At 49.3% G+C, this 5,928-nt stretch overlaps 1 non-coding gene across 1 annotated transcript; it reads left to right on the top strand.

Annotated features, from left to right (window-relative positions):
• Positions 1 to 1,683: 1,683 nt before the first annotated feature.
• Trnat-ggu (transfer RNA threonine (anticodon GGU)) lies at positions 1,684 to 1,756 on the top strand. The gene has a single exon. It is a non-coding gene; the product is annotated as a tRNA-Thr (tRNA).
• The last annotated feature ends 4,172 nt before the right edge of the window (positions 1,757 to 5,928 follow it).

Raw genomic sequence — 5,928 nt, forward strand, 5'->3', positions numbered from 1 at the left:
ATAGGTCACACGTGGCCACATAACATTGGACAGAACGGTAAAGACCGGGAAAAAAAACCGACGACGCACGCGGTCGTACGTGCGGGAAACACCAGGGTGACCAGCCGTAGGTAGGTCGTGAAATTGTTTGAGGATGTCTACACGAAGGTGGTTAGCGACAACAAGAAAGAGCTCAGGGCCATCTGGACGGAGATTCTGGCTCTTCACTTGCTCATGTGTAAGGGCTGCACTACAGTCGATGCCATCTAAAACGAATGCCGACTGTTCGAGCAAGCGAAGAGCCGCCGCATCACGCAGCAGTTCCAACGGTTGCCCAACACCATGTGACTTCTTCATGCGAGCCACCATCCCCCCAGCCGTTTCTATCCGCGACTTCTCACCACGACTCCCTCGACCATACCGTCCAAACGATAGTGCGCCGCGAACTGGGAGCCACTGCTCCTGCCATTACTCTGCCCCATGCGGTCGACAGCCGTGTTTCAGCCATATCGCTGATTCAAGCTGTCGTTCGAGACGAAATTAGCAACATGGGTATTCTCAGTGTTCTCAGTGAGTCCTCCTGCCACCCGCCACAGTTATTCCCCACCTGGACCTCGCTATATACCCAGCCCCTCACCAAGATGTTACGGTGATGTGAAGGAAGACGTGAAGCCAAACGGTACAAGAGGCATCCACACAGTGTATTTACAATCCTGAGAGCACCGCGCAGGCAAGGCGAAAGATCCTCTTCTACTGCGTCGTCTAGCTCATTACCCGAGTCTGAACATGCTACCGTCATCATTTTTTGGCTAGTACCTCGCACATGTCCCAATGTGATACAAACATAGGCTATGCACAAACTCTTCCCCTGCGTAGCAATATGTTTAGTAACTGAAGAATACTCACTGTCTGAAGTTTCACCAGTGGATTCCAGTTTGACGACGGCACAGTTGTCATCCGTGTAGGCAAAGACGTAATTTGTATGCGGTCCCACTGCACGAAGACATGTTTAGGTGATTCTGCACTGGCATTTCAAAAAATATTATGTAAAATGTGTTTTTTTGTTAAAATTTATCGCCATTTAATAGGTAGTATAAGTACCAAGAGCACCACTGCTGGCTGTTGGTAGTAAGCTTACTAAGCAAACCCGAATCCGTTTCTCGTAAAAAGAAATAATTTGTGATGTGTGTCCACGTCTGCCTCAGTCAGTCCACAGGGCAAGCAGTATCATTCAGCTACCTACTGTTGCAAAGCTCGTATGAATACCGGTACCGGTATTCTGGAGGAATTGGGTTAGGATCCCACCCGGCGGGCATTTTTTCACCGCTTTCTTTTCGCCTCAAAAAATTCTTCATCTCTTTCTATGACCCACCACAACCTCCCCTTTGCTTTCCGAGGTTTTCTTGACTGCCAACCCTTATTTTCTGTCTTATTTCACGGAGCCCCTCATTTCCCATTTTCTGATTCGCTACATGCTTAGCGAGGGCCTCTGTTCTGGCAGTCTTGGTGCCAAAGGGAACTTAAGAGGGTTCAACGCTGGTCGACCACTCTTGACATGTCGTAGACACTCGAGTCACGGCCCGGGGGTTAAAAAGAAGGTCCCCTTCACCCCGAGTAGTCCGAGCGGCGCTGGCTACCACCCCCAAGTGCAGGAAACAAAAATTACTTAACATAAATACCCGAGAAAGTGCTGGGGAAACAGCCCCGCCGGTAGCGTAGTGGTTATCGCACCAGACCGGTATTCTGGAGGTCGTGGGTTCGGATCCCACCCGGCGGGCATTTTTTCAACACTTTCTTTTCGCCTAAACAAATTCATGCCTTATCCAGTTACAGAGGGGTTTATTCACGGCCGCGACGTGCGCACGGAAGGACCTAGAGCAGGGTTTCGTGAGTCCACGCGGAAATCGTTGCTCGGCTTCAGCCCCCGCCATGGCACAGAGGTACAGCGCTCATCTCGTATGCGGGAGGTAGCGGGTTCGAGTGCGCGTACCCCGGGCACCCAGCTGTTTCTTTAATAGATTCAGGCATCCCTGGTCGAGTGCGCACCCTTAAAAGGGATGCACGTCTGGAAAGCTGCCATTACCATTGCGAGACCCCTGACCCTTGTCCATTTACGGAGCCACCCGACATCATGCCGCGTTGCGTTATTGCCGGGCGTGAAAGAGTCTGGCGGCATGTCCTGCCACAGGCGGTTGCCTGTGAACGTCCGCCGTGGCTGTCGAAGGCACCATGTGCATTGGTGTGCCTTTGTGGCGCCGGACAGCTGCCGGTAAAATAGGTTGAATAGGTATAATAGTTAAAACAGGTAGAAGCGACTCCCCCGCATGACGGTCGGCCATTGTGGGAGAATAAATCGCTTGAGAAGTTCACTCGGCTTTTACCGGAAATCGCCCCTATGGAAAGGGGGTGGATGCATAAACGCAGGAACGTTTTTTACACCGATGCACTGCATACCCGTATGAACGTATAGCTCTGTGTTATGCCTAGTTGCTCAGGCGCGTCCCCTCATAATCTTCGCTACAATGAGCCCTCCCCCCCACCATCAAAGAGGAGCCGTCCTGGCGGGGCAGGGGGATGCCCGCGCTGTCATGGCCACCACTAAATGACGACAACGACGAAGCTTGGGGCAGGGCGCCACCAGCCGAGCCTCAAAAATGGATGCATTTAAATAGTGTATGCGATAAGCCTGTGTATGCGATAATATTGTATGCGTTATCATGCGATAACCCTGGCGTCATGCAGGATGTGGAAGTGCTCGGACGGGTAAGGTGTAGCGACCACCGTATGGTAAGGTCTCGAATTAGGCTAGATTTCAGGATGGACAGCAACAAGCTAGGGTGAAAGAAGCCCACCAATCAGCTAATAGTACGACGTAAAGTTGAAAAGTTCAGATTAGCGCCGCAGAACCGATGCTCAGATCTTACCGAGGAATCAGTGCTCGGGACATAGGAAACCAGGGACAATCTGACACGCATTATAACGGAGCTAAAATAGAAGTCGGGGGCAGGATGGCTAGAAAGGATGCTGGAAAACGTCCCAAGATATGAAAGCTTGAATTAAGAAACGGCAAACCATGACAATCTCCAGCCCAGCTGACAGAATACAACAAGCGGAGCTTTCGAAGTTAATCAATAGGCGTCCCAGGCGGCACAGAAAATGTGTCCCAAGACCGGCCCGTCTACGGCCGCTTTCTGTCATGTCCGGCCAGCATCCAGGTTCTGGCACCCACTGATCATACGATTAACGGCCAACATTCGGCAACCAGCGCTTCGGTATTTCTCCGGCCGCCCGTGTTCAGACGCACCACGGCAGCTGCCAGGCTGCCAGATATTCAGTTGCCTTTCGGATGCCGATGTTGAGAAAGAAATCGGCCGGAGTACGGCTTTAGAGCTTCCGTTTTTCCTTCGGGAAGCGGTGTTCAGCCGAAGCACGGCAAGCGCCCAGCAACAGGATATCCGTATTCTTGTGGCAGTTGGTGTTCGAAAGGAGACCGGCCGTATCGGGGCTGCCGCGGATCCGCTCTTTCAACGGTGAATCACGCGTCCGGCGGCAGAATATTCGTTTCGTTCGGGCAGCCGGAGTTATAAAGGAGACCGGCCGACTTACGGCCGCAGAATGTACGTTTATCATTTGGTTAGCGGTCCTCGACCGAATTACCGCAAGCGAATGGCCGCAGAATTTTCTGCAACCGGTGTTCAAGAGGAGACCAGCCTTCGTAAGGTATCAGGTTATACGTCAATATGCGAACAACGGCGCGCGTGTGGGCGCCGAGAACTCATGCCCAGACGTGCTTGGAAGAAGACCCTCCAATGTAGGACCGGTTTTTCCCTGGTTGAAGAAAGAGCCGTTACAGAGTCGAATGGCGCAGACACGTTTTTCTTCCACTCGGTGTTTCTACGTTTTAAATGAACGAACTACGCTTGTCAAACAGTAATGAGGGTTCTAGGTGAACAGGCAAGGTGCAAGGACTCAGTGGACCTTACCAGGGAAACGTTTAGACCATCGAAATGCCATTTATTGCCACAAGAAGACTGTGCCACACCGACGGGTGAGCTAAGCGTCGCTAGTCATAGCCGCTACAACGCCTCGCCCGTCGGCTTCGCCGACGCATCAACTCGAGGCTATTCGCCCCCTCAAGAAATGGACACCATTACAGACATTGACCCGGCAGCGATGTCAGACCCGAGATGGCGGTGGTTCACCAAAATAAGTTGCCTTAAAAGGTGTAGAGCAAGCGGCCACCACTCAGGAGCTCAACCGGCGCCATGTCAAGGACTCCCCGCCAAAGAAAAGCAAGGGCGCGCAAAAGCGCAAGTTTCTGGATATTCTTCTCACAATAATACCGCGAAAAACAATGTGCACTATATTGTTTGTGATAAACGTAGAAGAGGCTAATCTCGCGCATTGGTAGGCTCAACTTCGTGCCCTGCACCATGTTACTTCATGGGATTTTATGTGTGCCTATTTAAAAATGTGTTATTTTGAATTTGCCATAAAAACAGAGCCTTGTGAATGACGAAGCCTGGATGGTAATTCAATTGCGGTGTTTGAAATAGAGATTAGCTACACTTGGGGTGTGACTCATTTCGTTAAACATAATCGCCAGAATCCTAGCACACACGGATTTCGTCGGGGCTTTCTTGGTCAACGCAGCTTGTTGAGTTCACGCACGACTGGGCTCTAGCAGTAGATCAGCTTAAACTAGGTGACTATTTTCTTGTGCGGCAAAAAAGCATATGACGGTGTTTAATATCACCTTCTTGTTAGTACATTTGGGCAATAAACTGAATGAATCGGTTATTGCACGGATAGCCGAGTATATCTCTAAGACAGCAGCTCGTCGCTCTCAATGGTTGTTCGTCCGGATATGTTGCCGCGACCTCAGGAATTCCCCAAGGCTCAGTTGCGGGCCCACTTTTGTTTGTGTGGCCTCAAATCTTTGTTAAAAATGTTCGCGAATGACTGTGTAATTTAAAGGACAATAGCGAATGAACGTGATTCAAAATACTTGCAGCATGATTCAAATTAATAACATCCTGGTGTGCTGATTCAGAAAAGTCGTTTAATCCTAAAAAAGTGTGTTAGCGTCAACCTAAAAGGAAAACCTTCATTCCAATTGAATGCGTATACAGTAAATTACACTGCTTTCAGAAAGGCCGGGAAATACAAATAACGAGGGCTTTATTTAACAAGTTGTTCGAGAAATAGGCACGTTCACAACATAAAAGTTACGGCTGCACTTGTTTTTGGCTTTTCGAGATAAAATTTCAGCGAACCTCCATTTAACTTAAAAGAACAACCGTATTTCACTCATGTGCGCTCAATGTAGGAGTACGCATGTGGTTTCCGGGATCCCTACAGCAAAGAGCTGGTTGGTACGCTCGAAAATATACAGAATAGGGCTGTGCGATTCGTATTAGCTATTGGCACAGTCAAATTAAGATGAGGGAAAATAAAAGTAAACATAAATGGTAAGACAGGAAAGATCATAGACGAATCCTGAGGTTGAAGTTTTTTCGTAATATCTATCATTCAAAAACTGGAATAGAAGGGGAGAAGTATATCCAAGCGCCATTCTGCATATCCCAAAGTGGGATCGCTTGCTTGAACCAACTTATTAACTTTCCTTTAAGGTGACGCCTTGCGCGATTCACTTTATTTTAGATCAAGATGAGAGTGTAAGTATATCCCACGTATGATTTTATCCACTGTTTATATTGACGATTTTCAGCGCACTTTGTGAAATATTTTGTTATTTGGTGCCCTATTTGATGCTTAGTGTTATTTATCTCTCTGCTGTAATGCATGCAAGGGCAAGCAGGTATCAAATAAAAAAATTCCCCCGCATTTCCCCGAGGGGGAGAATGTGAAAGTGCGAATGCACGGTTGTCGGCCTGCTTGCGGCGCTTGCGCTCGGCCCCCGAAGCCCACCGCCTCGCCGCGTTCTCT

Source organism: Haemaphysalis longicornis, unplaced genomic scaffold (genome assembly GCF_048455015.1).
Source record: "Haemaphysalis longicornis isolate Haplotype H1 unplaced genomic scaffold, Haemaphysalis longicornis Haplotype H1 scaffold_2, whole genome shotgun sequence".
Classification (NCBI taxonomy): Eukaryota; Metazoa; Arthropoda; class Arachnida; order Ixodida; family Ixodidae; genus Haemaphysalis; species Haemaphysalis longicornis.